At 48.3% G+C, this 18,796-nt stretch overlaps 1 protein-coding gene and 1 long non-coding RNA gene across 4 annotated transcripts in view; one reads left to right on the top strand and one right to left on the bottom strand.

Annotated features, from left to right (window-relative positions):
- The window catches only part of HS3ST4 (heparan sulfate-glucosamine 3-sulfotransferase 4), a 388,551-nt gene that overhangs the window by 299,501 nt on the left and 70,254 nt on the right, over window positions 1-18,796 (top strand). The gene's annotated exons all lie outside the window — the stretch shown is intronic.
- LOC309854985 lies at window positions 6,632-16,261 on the bottom strand. The gene is made up of 3 exons (XR_014306527.1): window positions 16,044-16,261; window positions 7,706-7,888; window positions 6,632-6,962 (listed from the first exon to the last, which is right to left on the bottom strand). It is a non-coding gene; the product is annotated as an uncharacterized lncRNA (long non-coding RNA).

The following is an 18,796-nucleotide window of genomic DNA, read 5'->3' as shown; positions in this document are numbered from 1 at the left end:
GACCGCACTTAGGGTGGGGAGTACAGTGTGATGTATGGACTTGTTGAACACTCTGGTGTGCATCTGAAACTAATATAATGCTTTGGGAGCATATTACCATTTTTGCATATGTAATGCATGAACTCAAAGAGTGTGCACTGGGGACCACACCTAGTGACCTGAGAACCACAGCTAGTCACAAACATTGTGTTTGGTTCACATAGTATTTTAAGAATTGGGAAATTCTGGACAGACTCCCAGCTTTTCTATCTTCTCTTGAGGGGCCCCTGGGTGGCGCAGTCAGTTAAGCACCCGACTGCTGATTTCAGGGTTGTGAGACTGAGCCCGGTGTGCGGCTCCACGCTGACCGAGGAGCCTGCTTAGGATTCTCTCTCTCTCCTTCTGTCTCTGCCCCGCCCCTCACTCACACATGTTCTCTCTCCCTCTCTAAAAAGAAACAATGTAACATTGTGTGTTGACCATACTTCAGCTACAAAGGAAGGAGAGAAGGAGCTGAGAGACCGGATGTAGTGGATGTAGCAGGTCCGAGCAGGATTCTCATTCATTCCTCATTTACTGAGCCATTCATCGAACGTTCGCTGTGCACCCACTAGGGACCACGCCGGTGCCTGCGCTCCGGAGATAGCCTCATGAGCGACAGAGACCTCATAGCTGTCCTCAAAGCGCTCACAGCCCAGATGACTCAAGCACAGGACAGCCAGCTGTTGACCCAGCCAGTCCAGAGCACAACATCCTGGCTTTCTGCTTCCCGGCGTTTGACTCTGCACTGGGGACCACACCTAGTGACCTGAGAACCACAGCTAGTCACAAACATTGTGTTTGGTTCACATAGTATTTTAAGAATTGGGAAATTCTGGACAGGCTCCCAGCTTTTCTATCTTCTCTTGAAAATCAGATCTGGCAACACGGGACACGTGCTCCCTCGTGGCGGGAAACTGGCAGAAGCCGAGTTAGCGGGCGGCTGTCTATTTTCAGTCCACTTGCCCCTCCCCACACCCCTCCACCTGGCCAGGTTCACCTGTCTGCGCCTCCCACTTGGCTCCTGTTGCCGTGCACATGTTGCACACTGTGACCTTGAATTTCCGCAGCCTGACACTAGGACTTCTTCCAGCCTTCCAGCAAAGAGTTGAGAACATCCGATTCCATCCTGTAGGTGGGAGCTGCCAGCAACTTGGTTTTCCTTTCTCATCTGCTCACCCTTCTGTCTGGTCCTCTAGTCCTTACTTCTAAACACTGATAGGAACATCCAAGCAGGAACGTGTAGGGGTCCTGTGGTCACATATCCCTCTACCTCTAGAGTAGCAACACTGTCTGATGAGAAAGGGCACCATCATTTCATATTTTTATATCTAATCATTCTGGTCTTCGAGTTCATGCATTACATATGCAAAAATGGTAATATGCTGATATTTCAATGCTTTTAAGCATACGATGTTCTTATTAACCCAAGTGCCTTTTTTTTTTCATCCAGAATTAAATGGTTTACTTTATTATTGCTTTATGGTAACAACTCTGCATTTCCATTTTTCTATAGGGTGCCTGATTTTAACAGGAGGGCACTCCGAATCAGGAGGGCTGGCTGCACTAATTGCCTTCATTACAGGAGCAGCTAGCATTTCTGGTGACACAGTGACAGATATTCCCTGGGACTGGAATAAAAATAAAGCCAGGGCAGGCTGCTCCTCCCGTCCTGGGGAATCCAGCGCGCCCCTTTTTACCAAAACAGATCTCAGATCTGCAAAACGTAACCTCTTTCCTTCCATGGGGACAGCTGGAGCATTAACAGGGATCGAGAGCTATTTATATCAGTTTGTACATTTAATCCGGTTTGGTGGGTTTTCTGTTTGGGTTTTTTTTTTTTTTTTTTTTTTTTTTTTTTCAGTTTTGAGCAAGATGCGGACGCTATCCTGTCCAAGGCATTTGGTTCAAATCAGCGGAGACAGAGAGTAATCAAGATGTATGATTCTTGTTCTGACTCCCATCACAGTCCCTGCAGTTGCTGCTCACCAGCTGTGCCCGCCCCCCCGGCCCCCATCCCGAGTCAGACTGACACCCACTTCACTGTCTTTCCAGCGACTGGTTTAATGTCCATCTTGAGAACTGTCAAAACACTTCTGGCATTCCAGATAACAGCTGTGCAGTTTCTGTGCCCCGCCCCCGCCCCGCACAGCCCCAACACCTGCCTCCCATCACACCCTTCTCCCACCGGTCTTACCTTCCAAAGGCTGTAGATTCCTGAAGCCTGAGATGTGGAGAAGCTTCTAGAAGGGGCGTCAAGCCGACGTATCACCTCGTGCTATTTTTAGCGGAATCAAGGGCTTAAATTAGGATCATTTCATCTTAGCTGGAGTGGAGGGTAAATACAAAACAGAGAGGGCCAAAGGCCACACAGCCCTTAAGGAAGTGCTGCTCTTATAGGGTCCTGGGAATTACTGCATAGACTAAGAACCATTGGCACCCTCTACCGTGTCTGCTCTACTCCAGCCGGAATCAAGGTCCAGAGACAGAGGGAAGGCTCACTCTGTTCTCGCAGCCGAGCTGGAGATGGTTAGGAATTGGGGCTGGAAGGACGAAGAATGCGGCTTTGTATTTTTCACAACTTGAGCGTGCATCAGAATTATCTGGAGGGCTTGGGAAACACAGGTTGCTGAGCTCACCCCCAGACCTTCAGGTCTTAGGGTGATACCCAGTGAATGGATTTCTGGGTAGCTCCCAGATGCTGTGGGTTTGGCTTCTGCTCTGGGGCCCCACTCTGAGAACCCCCTGGTGCCGTGGGTAAGACCTTTGCTACTCAAAATGTGCGTCGTGGACCAGCAGTGCCAGCATCACCTGGGAGCTTGTTAGCAATGAACCTCAAGTGCGCCCCCCCACCCCCGCCCCCGCCCTGACCTGCTGAACCAGACTCTGCACTAAGTGACATTTTTAGATCATCCCCATGCCCGTTCATGGGTGAGAGGCTCTGGCTAAGAACCCAAAGTCTGGAGTCTGCCTCACCTAGGTTCAAACCCAGTTTCTATACTTCCTAGTTTTGTGATCTTTGGTGAATTAATTAATTCATCTATGCCTCAGTTTCCACATCTGCAAAATGGGGGAATGGTTGAAGATGGCCCTTGCCTCCTAAATGAACGAATGTGGCAGTATATGTAAAGTGCTTGCCACAGGGCCTAGGATGGTGCTAGAACTCATTAAATGTGATCGCTAATATTCGATTGAGTGTTGGAAGCTTTCAAAAGGCAAAGTAGACCTTGCTTAAGGACTTGAATATCCATCAGGTAGACTTTATGAAATCATTGCAAAGTCCCCACATTTACGAATTTCATTTCAGCAGTGTCCGATAACTTTCAGCGTATGGACCCGTTCTGTCTGGCACATTCCCATCGTGCTGTGTGGCGATTTTTTGAACAATCGCCAACTTGTAAATAGAGGAAAATTTTGCCTAAACATCTGGGTTCTAAACTTCCTTAGGAAATCAAAGCACTGGCCACTGCGGGCCTACATTCTAGCTGCTCAGAGTGGTGACGAGCTGGCGATGGGTACTGGCGGTGGGTAGCAGTCTTCATCATCAGGTGGACAAGATGAGCATTTTTCCCCACTTGCCTCTGTCCCCACCACTCCCTGTTGTCTTACACACAACCCACTTCAGTCATTTGTATCGCCTGCCTTGCCCGCTAGACATTTAGCGATCTCTGTGCTTGATTCTGCTTGGTGGTGCTCGAGGTCCCAAACACCCAGTGGAAATTCTCTCCTCGGTGTGATTGTGGATTCTCCTCTTGTGGCTGAATCTTGGTTGCAGTCAAGACAGGCAAATCTAAAACGGGTGGTAGAGGGTGTCTAATACCATATTCTTTATTTAGCCTTCCCCTGGGGCGGCTGCTGCCCTCTAGGGAAGAAAACCTGTTCACAACACCAGCTCTCTAAGGTGGGGGTCAGCACCTGGAAAAAGCAAGAAATAAGTACTTTTTAGGTTTGAGGAGCCAAGAGACGACTGGTCTACCCTTGAAAGCAGTCACGGGCTACCCAAGAATGAGCGAGCATGGCTGGAAGGGCAGGCTTGTAACAGATGGCGGGCAGATCTGGCCCATGGACCTTAGTTTGTTGATCCTGCTCTAAGTCCGTTAAGGAGGTCACTGTTGGCATAGTACTTCCATTCCATGAAAACGCTTTTTAAAATAGTTGTCATTTCAGGGGTGTCTGGGTGGCTCAGTTGGTTAGTGTCTGCTTTCAGCTCTGGTCCTGATCCCAGGGTCCCCTGGGATTGAATCCTCATTAGGCTTCTTGCTCGGCAGCGGGAAGCCTGCTTCTCCCACTGCCTGCTGCTCCCCCTGCTTGTGCTCTCTCTCGCTCTTTCTCTTTCAAATAAATGAAAAAAAAAATCTAAAAAATAATAATAATTGTCATTTCAGTGTATGTATCGCTTGGTCTTTTCTCCCCTTTCTTTACCTTACTTTATTTCTCAAGTTTTTTCATTAGTGATGATTTTCATTGCTAAGGGCCGCAGATGATGCCATATCGATACCCGATTTGTACCATTTATTTCTGCATAAAGACTGTGTATGTCCAGGGGTCATATATATGTGGTAATTGTACAAATGTGTGTGTGTATTATTAAAAAAATTATATATAAATATATATAACTTATATATATATAATATATAAAAATTATATAAGTATATATAATTTTTTTCGCTGCCCAGTGGCAAAGCTGGTCCGGTAAGAGGACAGGTGTGTAAATGGACAAAAGGACAGAATTCCAAGAAAACCAATTTTGATCACATTGAAAAATCCAGTATATCTAAAGGAGCCATCCTGACTGGTTCCTAATCTCTGTATCACAGTAGAGTGGGATGAGCCTGAGGTTTGCAGCCAGCGTATGCAGCTCTGCTTCCTGGCTTCGTCGCTTCCATGTCCCATGGCTTCAGTGGGTTGTCTAACCTGAGCCTCTGTGTCCTCATCTAAAAATGCTTTTCCAGTGAGGTCGTTGTTGGTCGAAGGGGACGATGAACAGAAGGCTTTTGGATCGGTGCGTGGTGTCGGGAAGATGTCCGTACATGCGATCGCTCATCATCATCGTGGATCATTCACTGGTGTTACATCCATCTTCCCTTCAGAGCTGTGACACTAGTCGCATGAAGGAAGAGCGCCCGAGAACTATTGTGTTTGCTTTTGTTTATTTTTTAAACAAGCCTTGCTTCACATTGTGCTTCATAGTTGACAGAACCCTGGCACTACCCCTTTAATTAACCTTCATGTCACTCTAGCCTTAGCCAAATTGACAACACGATCTAGCCTAGGCCGCCATTCAGGTGCGCAGCACCTCCATGTTTTGTGGGTAAAGCAAAAGCCAGATCATCTAAGTGATCTGCCTCGAGTTGCAGGAGCAGCTAAGAGCTTGCATGTAGAATATGACTTATTTTTATGTTACGGAGTCCTCCCTCCAATCTGTGAGGCGTAAAGTTAATAATAGGAAGTTTCCAGGTTTTTTTTTTTTTTTTTTTTTTTTACTTAATTCCATCTTATTCCCTCCAGACCTTGGAGGCACATGTTGGTGTTCCCTAGATTTGTGGAGAATTATAATTATGTTCCCAAATCATCTCTGATATAGAAGAAGATGCGTTCTTTTGTGTTTTGTTTGTTTTGTTTTTAACAAAAAACGTTAGTTTTCCAACGGGAAAGTGCTCCCACATCGCCTGATGTTCAGATAGATCCCCATGGCAGGTCTGGTTGACTGCCAGCTTCCCCTGAGCATCCTGCTGTTGGTCATCATTTCATTCTTAGCCTGGGGCCCACATCTGACGTCCAGAATGCTTGTAAGAGGAACCTCCGTATTGTTTTCCAGAGTGGCTGCGCCAGTGCGTCTTCTCACCAACAGTCCATGAGCATTCCTTTTTCTCCGCATCCTCACCAACACCTGTTGTTCCTTGGGTTGTTGATTTTAGCCATTCTGACAGGTGTGAGGTGATACCGCAGTTTTGATTTGCATTTCCCCAGAGATCAGTGATGTTGCGCATCTTTTCACGTGTCTGTGGGCCATCTGGATGTCTTCTTTGGAGAAATGTCTGTTCATGTCTTCTACTCATTTTTTTAATTGGATTATTTGTTTTTTGAGGTGTTTAATTTTATCAGTGCTTAATATATTCTGGATAATAACCCTTTATCGGATATGGTATTTGAAAATACCTTCTCCCATTCCATAGGTTGCCTTTTCTTTCTATTTTTATTATTGCTTCTTTTGCTGTGCAGCAGGGTTTTTTTTTTTTTTTTTTTTTTTTTTTTTGATGTAGTCCCAGTAGTTTAGTTTTGCTTTTTTTTCCCTTGCTCCTTGCCTCGGGAGACGTATCTAGAAAAACATTGCTACAGCCGATGTCAGAGACATCACTGCTTGTGTTCTCTTCTAGGATGTTTATGGTTTCGGGTCTTGCCTTGGCTGGTGATGTGCTTTTGGTTCTTTAATTGCTAGCTAGCAAAGAGGGGGTGGCGAAGTCAACCATTTGGGAGGAGTTAAAGGCTGAGATTGGCTCCTGCCTCTGTCACAGGGATGGATGTCACATGGTAATTGGGGCAATAACAGACAATTAAGTTCCCCAAGTGACAGAAGGCTTAGAAATTACATCTTTTATTGATCGATCTCCCGCATTTCTCCTCACATTGATAACCAGGACCACTTCTTTCATTTCAAAAACCAGTAGATGAGAGCTTCATCATAAAGCATGCTTTTAGCTACACACAGCCAGGAGCTCTGATTCCATTAGCTTGCACAATCAGAGCAATGTATTATTGTGCATAACAAGAAGTTGGGAAGGCAGGGTGGCTTCAAGGCTGGACACTTCGGTAGCTCAGGGATGTCTCCAGTGATCTGGTTACTCTTGTCTTTCTCCTCTGCTGCTCTGATCTGTCAGCTTCTATGCGGGCTCATTCTTCTTCAGGGTCATGAGAATTATTCAGCATCGCATCCAGAATCGACCCTGTTTGGAAGAATGAAGATGGGAAAATCAGATATGACATCACTTTCCACGGCCCCTTTTTATTGGGGAGGAAGCCTTTCTCAGAAGCTCCCCCCACAAGTGGATTTCTGCCCACGTCTGTTCTCCAGTGTTGGGTCACGTGTCCACCCCCACGAGACACTGGCGAAAGGAATGGGATTGTCATAATTATTCTGAACAAATCAGATGTGTCTTGTGTCAGATACGGAAAACGCGCACTGCTGCTTAAGGCCTTCGAAGAAAAAGTTGCTACCAGGACCTTCTGCTAGAAGGCAGAGGGGAGGGTAGCTGTCGGTATGGGTCATTGAGATGCTAAAGCTTCCGCATGTGTGTATATGTCTGTGGGCTAAGCCTGTGGTATGTGACAGAAGCCTGAGTCGTAAGGCCGTGCCCTCCCTCCTTCAAAGAACTTCTGCTTGGAAATATCTACTGCCTAAATCTAACCTAGACCTCTGAAGTAGTAAAACAAAAACAAAAAACTTCTAATTTCGAAAGCAAAATCTAAAAGACAGTATGTTTTACTTTTCAAAAGTAGAAGTAAATCTCTGAGGGTCATCGCTTTGGAGAACAGCCATGCTGACTAGAAACTAGAGAGTGTTCCATCATGAGGAACAGCTGTTGCTCTCACTGGCCAGTGGTTGAAATAGTATCCGTGGAGCTGCTTCCCAGTCGGTCTAACAGCCTGGCATAATACCCCCTCTTCCAAGAAGCCTTCCTTGATTTACCCAGTCTGGGTTCCCATCTCCATGTTCTTTGTGAACGTTGTCCGCTCTGCTGTGTATTTACATCGGTCTCTGTTTCCGTCCTCTTGGCTGACTAGTCTGCGAGCTTCTTTGCAGTTGGGTCTCAGTTCGGTTTCTTCCAGCTATGGCACAGATCTGGAATGTAGGAAGGTTGCTGTGGGGTTTCTGGATGTGGATTAAGTGAAGGGAAGATAAATAAAAATTAAAATTTAAGTGAATGAGCCATAAAAGGGAGTAGATGAGTGCTTTACTAGTGCTGCTCCCTCTCGTATGACTTCTAATTGGTAACATTTTCTGAGCTCGCTACTGCCCTGCTAGGCACTTCATGGCCACAAACTTACAGATTAGGCATTCCTTTATGGTGGTGAGGGAGACATGGAGTTTTAGGAGGGATTTAATGCTTGCTGGAGTTGGCATTATCTGGAAACACAGGGGCTGGACCTACACTTGGTTATGCCTTACTTCACGCACTTACTTGTAAGGCCGTGGCTGATGGGAACCTATTGCAAGATGAAAACGATCTGGACAGTATAGCATCCTCTTAAGTTTGGTCTGAACGGACCAAATAGGGTTAAAGAGTGAATACGGGGCCCCTTTAAAAAGTGTGAGAATTACGTAAACAACGTGATTGCCTTGGATGCGAGTGCTTGGTTGTCAAGGAGAGAAGCTTCCCTGTCTGCTGGCTGGGCGCAGCGTGGTGGCCCGGTGGCTGTGCCGGCCCGAGGACGAGGTTGACTAGGAAGCGATAACTGTTAAAAAGCTCAAGCTACCCGGATTCTCCATGTGGGCTTCTTCTCAAGGCTTGGGGAAGATATTCACGGCACTGGACAGTTGCTGCCGTGTGCACTGCTTCCATTTCCAGGCACAAGCCTGAGCGGTCCATCTAAGTGCCGGTTTGGACCCAGAAGCCCTGAGCTCCGGGTGGGAGGCAAAGGAGCGGAGTGTATAAGGGCTGGGTTTTGGCCTGAGACTTCTAGGTAGGAATCTGGAATGCCACCGCTGCTAGCTGTTATCATTTCATTATGATTCTGATATTTTTTAAAGATTTTATTTATTTGACACAGAGAATGAGCATAAGCAGGGCGAGCAACAGGCAGAGGGAGAAGCAGGCTCCCCTCCGAACAGGGAGTCTGATGCAAGACTTGATCCCGGGACCCCGAGATCATGCCCTGAGCATGATCCCCCTGAGCCACCAGGTGCCCCCATTATTATTCTGATCTTGACACCCTACTTTACGCATTTTGAGAACTTAATCAGGTCCTTCTTTGCTAGAAAGCCAGTCTCTTCAACTGGAACCAGGTGTCTGATAGTGTTCAGCTCCCAGAATTGTCCTATGAGGAGATCAGGGAGTCGCATGATGCTGTCCCAGCCTGGGGAGACCTGGGGGCAGAACTGGTCTCAGGCGCGTGTGACCTGAGCAGTTGTACTGGCCCCGGGCTTGGCTTCACTTTCTGCTGTCGCCCTCTTGAAGTTCTCAGTGACTTCTGAGCAGAGGTGCCGCATTTTCATTTTGCTCTGGGCCCTGCAGAGTATGTAGGGCTCCTCCCGTTGGAGCCCTGGACCCAGGAGGAGAAGGCTGCTGGCCAGAAGAGCTGACCAGAGGTAGGCCCTTCTGGGTGGGCGGCCACCATTTCCACGCCTGCTGTCAAAAGGAGCGGCTGATCCACTGGCTTGGTTCTTTGGAAACCCGGGTACATTCTTTCCTACTCTCATGCCTTGGTATATCATGTCATCCTGGCCAAGAGCGCCTTTCTCTGCTGCATGCCTTCAAGGCCCAACTCCTAGCCCTCCACGTCTGCTCTTTGTGAGAGCAAGACCTGTCCCACTCGTGGGCATGTAACATGGTAGCAGGACTCAGGGGACACCTGAGGCTTCCTTTAACGTGACAACGATTTGCATCTCGTCTTTTTGCAGTCCTTGGGTCTGGTGCTGAAGAACTGGGCTGGCTCCAGTCAGCCCCAGGTCACACCCCAGCCCTGCCCCCTCCTCAATGTGTGATTTGGGAGAGAGTCTTATAAACCCTTGACCCCTTAGTCTCCTCATCTGGAAAGAGGAACTAATAACTAAAGTTACCTATATCCATAACCAGTTAGGAGGAGCAAACAAGCTGATGGGAAAAGAGTAGCCAGAGCCATCCATCCCTGTGGCCCAGAAGGCACCTTCTGTAGATGCTAGCGTGATCCTGCTTTCCCACGCTCTAGGTGCTGGTTATGTCGGAGGAGTTCCGAGTGGTCAGAGCCAGTTCACGTCCTCCTCTGGAATCCTGCCGCCCGGGCAAACCTGGGCCTGGGCTGTTATCCCTGGAGTCTCGCTCCCCTCAGTCCCTGGAATTCTAGGCGTGAGACCCGCCCTCGGCCAGAAGAGGCCAGATGGAATGAGGATCGTAGGCTTTGGTCTGAGCTTTGGAATTTCATCTCTTCCACTTATCAGCCATGTGTGAGATTCCAAGTTGGGAAAATTCTCTAGACCCCTCCTTTCCTGCTCAAAATTGGGGATAATGGTGCCTTTTAAAGAGATGCTTCTCCACCAGGGAACATGAGTTCCATTAAGCAGGGTTTGCCTGCTTTGTTCATTGTTGCATCCCTAAGATGGTGCTTAGCACACAGAAAATGCAAAATAAATGTTAGGGAAAGGACTGTTGAGAGAATGAAATAATGTGCTTTGTGTAAAGTACCTCACATGGCAATAGCCGCCTGCACAGCAGACCCCAGAAAGCATTGGCGATGGATGTTATTGCGTCAGGTGGATGGGAACACTGTGGGTCCAGCCAATGGCTCCACTCAGAGCAGGACTACCTGTCCTTGCTCCCTGCCCAGACACAATTGGGTAGGAGTTCCTGATGCAGCGAGGATGAGCAGAGTTGCTAAAGCAGAGACCCCAAGAACATGGACCCTTGCAGTAGCACTAGGGGAAGGGGATGGCTGCACTCATTTGGCAGCTCCTGGCTAGCAGCAGTGGGGAACAGTTCCAGCCCCTCTGGTAAAGACAAGAATCCTTATTCCTTTTTATCAGAATAAGCTCGGAGTCATGATAAAGCTTCGCTTGCCCAAGGAAGACATTTGCATTCCAGCCAGAGAAGGCCTGGGCACATTGCACAAAGGCAAGCTCTGATTATCATTGTATTTATTTTGACTAGGCAAGGATTAGATCCTAATCAAGCAGAGAAGAGCAAATTGGTGTCAAATTAAGAAACCAAAGGGGAAGCAGGATCAGTGAGAAAGCGTGTCAGTAAAGGGCTCTGGCCTGCTTCACCAGTGACACAGCCCCGCAGAAAGAGTGAGGTATGGCCTTGACCCTGATTTAGATTCTGGCCACAAGTATCCTCATCACACACTGGGAGGAAGGGGCTTAGCTCAGGGGTTGTCTTCACACTTACTGGAGGGCGTATATGAGGGGAGACCGGCTCCTTAAGACCCTGAGGAGAGTCTGGGATGTTGAATGGAAGGAACACAGGCTGTGGACTTGGGCAGGTCTGGATTCTGATGCGTGCGTGGCTGCTGGCAAGCTGGACGGCCTCGGCCTCTCTGAGTCTCATTCCCACACCTCTACACAAGATCGAAAGAATGCCGTTGTGCAGTGAGGACCGGCAGGACAACATACTGCATGTGGTCTTGCTTCAGTAACGTTCTCCAGGCCCATCCCCTCAATCTAGAATCCCAGGTTCTGTCATCGGATTTCAGCTCTAGATGATCGCAGGAAGGACCATGGGAGATGCAGTAAATGTTTGAGGGGGTCTCACCATTAGACTTCCTCTTCTCCAGGATCTTTCTGGAGTCCCTGCTATCCGAGTCTGGCTTCCGTAGGCTCCTGGGATGAGGGCAGAGTGGGCGAGGGAGACAGGCCCATGGGCATTCTATCAGGGCCAAGACTCTGGTCCTCCGGGTAATGTACACAAGGCATCTTGAGCCTGGTCCCTGCTCCTTATATTTGTCGCCAACTGTAGACTCATCCAGCACGCATTCACTGAAGCTTCCTTTGTACCAGGGCTTTGCTGGACCTTGAACTCAGGAGGCATGAGGCATGGATCCTGTTCTTATTCCAGAGGCCACATAGACCTTTCCAATAATACCCCTTGCTTGACCTCTCTATAATACCTCCAAATTACCTTGCTGTCCATCCCACATGCCTTCCAGGCTGCTCGCCGCCATGGACCCTTGTCCACAAGACATAAGCAAATCCATTTCTTTCTTAATGTGTAATTCCATGAAGATGTTCCATGAAGTGGGAGATTTGGACTGTGTCAGTAGCATAGGCTCTATAGTTTCAGAATCCAGAAGCCTGGTGTCTCTGTTGGGAAAAACCAATAAAACAGATAGAGCTAGTCTCAGCATCTGCCCAGATCTCTTTGGCCGTCTTTGTGCCAGATATTGGTATAATTTGTCACGAAAAATACATAACAAACTCCAAATACTGTCTGTAGACATTAGCCATGGTGAAGATTGGGTTTAGGTAGGAACAAGTCCCAGGTGAGTGCATTCCAAGCAGAAGGAAAACTAACAGTGTAAGTGTCATGGAAAGAACATTGTCAAGAGGAACATAGAAGGAGCAGTCATGAGATTGGTCTCTGGCTCTTCTTCCCTCAGGGATAGGATGCATATCTTTGGTTTTGGGCATGGACCACCAGTTCTTATCTCCAACCCAGACTCCTCAGTGTTCCATGTTTGTCCACTTATGTAGGTACTAAAACTCTTGAAGGACGTATCCTTGCTCATCTGATAAAACCGTGGAGCTGGGGGCAAAGTCAACTTGTCAACTTCCCCACACTGAGCACAGGAACTGGGAGTGCAAGGCACATCTTTTCTCAGGGCCAAATATAAAGGAAGTGAATGCCGGTCAGGTCAAGATGGCAGATGTCCACCATGAGGGCAGTGTCCCTAGAGCCTCTGTAGTTCTCAGGAAGGAACTTGACAAGGGATGAACAGGGGCCCACGACCCTCTGCAGGTGGTTGGGGTAAAGCTACAAGGCAGCGGAATCGGGACAGTCTTACCAAGTTCATCGCAGCCCCATTAAGATCACACAAGCTGGTGAAGTCAGGGTACCTCCCGTACATCCTCCTGCTGGGATATTTCAGCTCAGGGAGATCAGATAAATGGGACTGGGGAAGGCTGGGGCTGACGGGAGTCCTCACGGCTTGGTCCTCCCGAACCTCTGCTGGCGTTTCCACGCTCAAACCATCTGCCCTGTGATGTCTTTTAGAATCAGGCTGGGGTTCAATGTCACAGTACCCAGTGTGTAATTCCTTGGAATCATCAGTGAATCTCTGGTCTTGACTGGAAATGAGCTTATCCACCCGTCTTGTCTCCTGGTGTCTTTGTCACCGACCTGTCTTGAATTGTTCTCTCTTTCTTGAAGTTCAATTTCTACATCACCACGGATGCCTGTAGTTGCGGCCGCTGGTGGAGGTGCGCGAGGAGAGGGAAGGGCGCGCTCAGTTTCTAACCGTGCAGTTCATCTTCCACGTCTCTCCAAAGACATTTTTAAAAAGCCCCTTCTTCGTTTCCAGGCCTCCAGTTTTCTAAGGGGACATATAAAATTCTTCATAACATGGCCCACACCTTCTAGAACTGCTCAGTTGCAGGCACAGTCACTATCTCTGAATGGTATAGGCCAATCCAAGGTCACGAATTGGAAGGAATAGCCAAGCAAAGTAGCCCTAGAAAGGACCGGGACCAGAGGATCTCCAATGATCCAGAGAGTAGGAATTAAGGGACAGCTTTGCAAGACCCTGTGGTCAGTACAAACCCACTCCAGAACTTTTCCTTCAACCCTTTCTGTTCATGATTCAAATTCCTAGGAACTCCCCACTTCGACGTTAATGGCTTCTTGGTAAGGATACCAATCAAGCAATCCCATGTCCCTTGGGTAAAGAACAGTGACCAGAGGTTAGCAAGCTGGATTAAGAAGGGCAGTAGCATTCTGAAGCCCATCCAGGAAACATCCTTGCCCTGGGTCTGTGCCCTACAGTCTCATCTTGTGTCTTCCCAAGGAATAAGGAAGCCACAATCCGAGAGCACTTTCCCACCTCAACCTGAGCCCTCCAGTCCGGACCATTCTCTTGGTAATAGAAACCCTGGACTTCTCTGCCTAAGTTATTCCTAAGTTACTGGCAAAACTGAACCAGAAGGGACATAAAGGCAGTCTGCTGATTTTCAGTGTGCAGTTTATGATGAACTCACACGAGGGCTTGCAATGAGGGACTGAGCTCGGATGCAGGAACAGAAGTGGGGGACAGGTTGAGGGTAGGAAGCCAGAAGCCAGCTCTTCCCGTGCTGCCATATTTGTCAAGGAAATCTGAGAAGTCAGAGGATTCTCGATTTGTACTTGGCCTCCAGATCATTACAAAGATAGGAGGACGCTACCTATTTTATGTGGTAGCTTATGAACCTGCTCTGTGATTTTTAAGCACCTGAGCATGTGGTCTTGTATGATTCTCTGTCTGTGCCCTTACCCTGGGTCTTGCAGTGGTATAGGAAAGTCTGTCAGAGACATTAGGACACTGCTAATTAGGGCGCCCGTGATGGCCACAGGCCGCCATGATTCTGTTTTCCCACACTTGTACGTAGCGAGCCCCCCCTCACATACGCTGTCACCCAGGTCCTCAGCCGATCCTGCAAACGCAGGAGCCTCCCAACTGGTGTCCTTGCTTCCACTTGTGCCCTGTGGATCCTTCTGCATAGAGCAGCCAAAGGGATCTTTAAAAACGTAACAGATCAAGCCCCATCTCAATTGGAAAGCCTGTGGTGACCCCATCTCTCTCAGAGGAAAAACCAAAGTCCTTTTCCCATTTTATAAAGGTTTACATGACTGACGTGTCCCAGCCCCCTCTCCCTCTCTGACCCACGGTCCTCTGGCTGATGTGCGCCGGCTTTCTCCCTAGTTGTCACAGGGACATGTCAAGCTCAGCCCTGCAACAGGGTCCTCTGCACCTCCTGTTCTTGTGTCTGGAATGTTCTTCCCAGTTGTCTCCATAGCTTGTTCTCTCGCGTCCTTCAGCCCTCTGTTCAGAACCAGCTCTGAGCATGGAGCCCCACTTCGCGCTCCGTGCTGAGCATGGGGTCTGCTTGAGTTTCTCTCTCCTTCTCCCTCTGTCTCCCCTGCTCGTGTGCACGCTCTCGCTCTCTCAAATAAAAGCCTGTAAAATCTACACTTCCAAGGAAGTAGGATGTTTTCAGTATTTCCAGTATATTTAAGTAAACAAATTAAGAAATTAATATTAATAAAATGTTCCATTTAACATTTGCATAATATAGGGCACCCAGGGAGAAAAGCCTCACTCAAGTTTTATTTCTCATTTCCCTGATTATTACCAATGTTGAACATGTGCGTGTCCGTCTTGTGGAGCTTAGGATTTCTCTGTGCCTTGTCTGCCTGCACTCTGCTCACTTTTCTTCTGTTGCTGTCAATGTCTTTGTATGCATCTGTTTGTCTTACTCGAGGTGAGCTGGTCAGGTGGTCCTCTCATCCTGTTTACCTCAGTTTCCCCTTCCAGAGCACACAGCTGGTGCTTAATCAATGTGCGTCCGCTTGTGCCGTTGAAGCTATGGGCATTGTCCGCCACCCGTTCGTGTCATTCTCATCTTGCTTATCACCCGTTCGGGTGACTGGGTGCTAAGCCCTGTCTTGGGAGGAGTGCGTGCGTGGTCCCCACCTTCATAACACCTTGACCAACAAGGCCACCATTGATGCCTCTGCTTTATAAAGGGAGCTGAGACTCATGCCTGTTGTAGAGTCTGCCCGGGGGCGCTCAGCTGGGGGGAGGTGGGAATGAGGAAGCCAGTTCTTCTCAGGCCGGATCCACACCTGGCCAGTATCCTCTCCAGCAGTGGTCCTCATCCTTGAACAGCCTTTTAAACGCTTCCTACACCCCATCCCTTCCCCAGGCCCACTGATACAACATCTTGGAGAACTGGTCTGGGGAAGTAGTATTTAAAAAAAAAAAAATCCCTAGATGACTTTGGTCTACAGAAGTCATTGAAAGCCCTTGGTCTGCGCTGGAAATGGCCCCCTTTCCCCAAAGGGCCAGGTAGTAAATATTTTAGACTTTGCAGGCCATCCAGCCTCCGCGGCAACTACTCAACCCTGCTGTTGGGGGGTCAAAGCAGCCAAAGACAAAATGGAACATTGCTGTGTTCCAGTAAAACCTCTGTAAGAAACCATTGGTGGCCAAATTCAGCCCGAGGGCTGTAGTTTGCTGACCTGTGGTCGATATCATAATTCTTCAAGGACCCTGGAATTTAAGACTGGCCCAAGGGCATCCGATCATGGTGATTTTTATCTTTGCAGTTCTCAAGGACGGTGGCCTATGAATCCTTACCCCACCTTGAGAAATTCTGTTTCCATAGGTTGGGGCCTGGGGGTCTTCATTTCAACCAGCAATGCAGATGATTCTAATGTAGGCAGACTTCAGGGGTCCGTCCTACAGGAATCTCTGGTCTCCTGAAGCAGAATGTTCCCCAGCAAGTAGCAGAAGCTCGGCTGGGGAAGCAGAACTGGCTCCCATCCAAAAATTCTTCAAGCTCGCGGAAAGATGTTCTGTGTGTCCCTGCCTGCCTTCTGTTCCAGCATCCTGTCTCCAAGGTTCTGGAACCTCTGACACGCCAGCACCAGTTCTTCCCAGTCGGAACTTTGGCAGAAAGGGAAGCCATCCTTCCTCTTCAGCTCGGAAATTAGGAAAAGACCTCAGTCCTCTTCTATTTCAAAACATTGAAGAGGAAAGTGGCTGTTTAACCGCCTACATAATGATTTGGATACACGCATTTATCTGTGTGTGTGTTTGTGTGTGTGTGTGTGTGTGAGAGAGAGAGAGAGAGAGAGAGAGAGAGAGAGAGAGAGAGAAAGAGAGAGAGATCATAGTTTAGTAGTTAGAGAAGGGAGCCTCCATCCGGCCATCATCACCTCTGAAGCCACGTGGTGGGATGCAATCATTTCTGTTTCCCAACCCTCTTTAACATCCATTATTCCTCTGTTGTCCGTATCTAATGGTCTCAATCCTTTTACTTGTTGATGGCTCGGCGATTACCCAGGCTCCTGCTTTAGGATTACATCCAAATGCATCTGAACAGTTGAATTTACTTACTGCTTCCCTCCTAAAAGCTTTTTAGCATGATCCAGCTGGGATGGTTTCACCGGGAGAACCATTATTTGCGGCTCTCCTTTTTGGGGGGTGGAAATAAATTTCCCAAAAGATGAAAGCCAACTCCGTTCGGTGTAGCTCTGCAATATTGCTTTTTCTTCTCTCTCCCTTTTATATTCCCCTTTCAGTTTTCCTCGGGAATGACTCTTCTCCGGGGAGATAGGAATGTTCTGAATTGCACAATTGAGTCAAATCAATATTTAGAGTGGTTTGGATCTTTAAGGCTTTTGCTGGATTTTTGGCAGTATCATTTTCCACCGTAAAACCCCTTTTTCCCAGGTAACCTGTAGCATTACTATTGAACATTATTCACAGCTTTCTAAAACCTCTCCATTTCACTTAGCTATCAGCTAAGCAAATAGTGCCCAGGAGTTAAAGATGCGCCGTTCTTCTTCTGAAGCACATTCCCGTTGATGTTCAAATGGTGTTGCTCTGTGCTCCTAATCTCTGTGCGCATATCCATCTACGCATGTGATAGCTTTCAGTGCTGTAATTAGACACAGAAAACTCACTGTGCAAACAGAATGCACGCGCACATACAGGTTGGTGACACGCATTAGATGGTGAAGCACCTTTTATCCTGGCTAGAGCGAATGCTAGAGTTTTTACTCGAAAAGATGGTTTCGAGTAAAAATGATAGAGGCGGCGTGCAATTCCAGGAGGCGGAAAGCTCAAGGTCGAAATCCCAGCCGCGGTAGCTGTGTGATCTTGGGCAAGCTGCTTTACCTCTCTGGGGCTCGGTTACTACTTTGTTACACGAGGGAGCTCAGAGTAGAATATTTGCCTCCTGGGGCTCTTGTAGGAATTAAGAGAGGTCACAGAGGTCAAGCAGCAGGCAGTTTCTTCATCTGAGGGCTGCTCCCACAGTGTGGAGACCAGAAAGGGACAGGATTCTCCTGGAACGCACCCCTCCCTGCCGCACACACAGTAAATACGAGGCTCTTATGAACCATCTTGGTTAATAGCATCCGTGTTTACTCAGCTACCCTGGTGAAGAATTGAGGAGGTACTTCTGAATGCTTTCTCTCTCATCTTCCTCCTCCCTTCTTCGTGTACCTGTCCCCCTGCTCAGTTGGTGATCACATCGTGCCGTTTGGCTTTCTAATAAGTTTCCAGTTCTGCCTCCCCATCTTCTTCCCTGTCACTGCCCCTCTCAGCCCCTAATGATCTTTTGTCTGGATTAATGCAAGAACCTCTTAACCAATTTCACCGTCTCCTGCTTGGTTCCTCCGTGAACCCCCATCAGCCCCATTTTACAGATGAAGACACTGAGACCCAGAGTGGTCCCATTAATAGCCCCCAGTCACGCAGCTGGTAAGTGGTATTCCGACCCAGACAGCCCGGTTCCAGGATCTCTGTTCTCTCCTGCCCTGGAGTCCTGAGCGCAGTGCGTTATTTGGGTGAGGGAGCCAGCAGGATCTCATATACCAAGTGAGCTCTGTTGCTCCCTCACCACACGCTCCATCAGAGCGTGCCGTGGGAGCTCCAGGGAGCAGGGGGAGGGGGCAGAAATCTACAGACGGGTTTTGCTGGACATTGATGATGCATTGGGACCTGCTATCCAGAGGCCTGCCTGGTCCATGGGCAAAAGGAGGGAACTGGGTTCGAGACGGAGATTCTGATCCGTTTTGATTCGGATCCGTTTCTGCATTCCATTTCCACATTCAAGATTCTGATCGTTTCATCCCGGAAGTCCAGCCCAGTGGATGGGGCTTGGCAGGGGGGATTTCTAGGCTGGGAGGATGCTCAGATTCCTGGGGTGGTGGCAGAGGCTGCTGGTTTGGAGCGAGAGTCCAGAGAAGCATGATGCTCTAGTACCACGGGAGGGACAAACCATCCACGTCCCAGTGAAGCCGTAACTGGATGGAAGCAGGGACCCTGCGCTTTTCCATGTCCTGTGGTCACTGACACTAGAGTGGCAAGAAAAATAAAGTGAGGC

The sequence above is a fragment of the Mustela nivalis genome (genome assembly GCF_964662115.1).
Source record: "Mustela nivalis genome assembly, chromosome: 19".
Lineage (NCBI taxonomy): Eukaryota > Metazoa > Chordata > Mammalia > Carnivora > Mustelidae > Mustela > Mustela nivalis.
The sequence above is the reverse complement of the archived record's forward strand: the minus strand, read 5'-3'. Positions and strand labels throughout refer to the sequence as shown.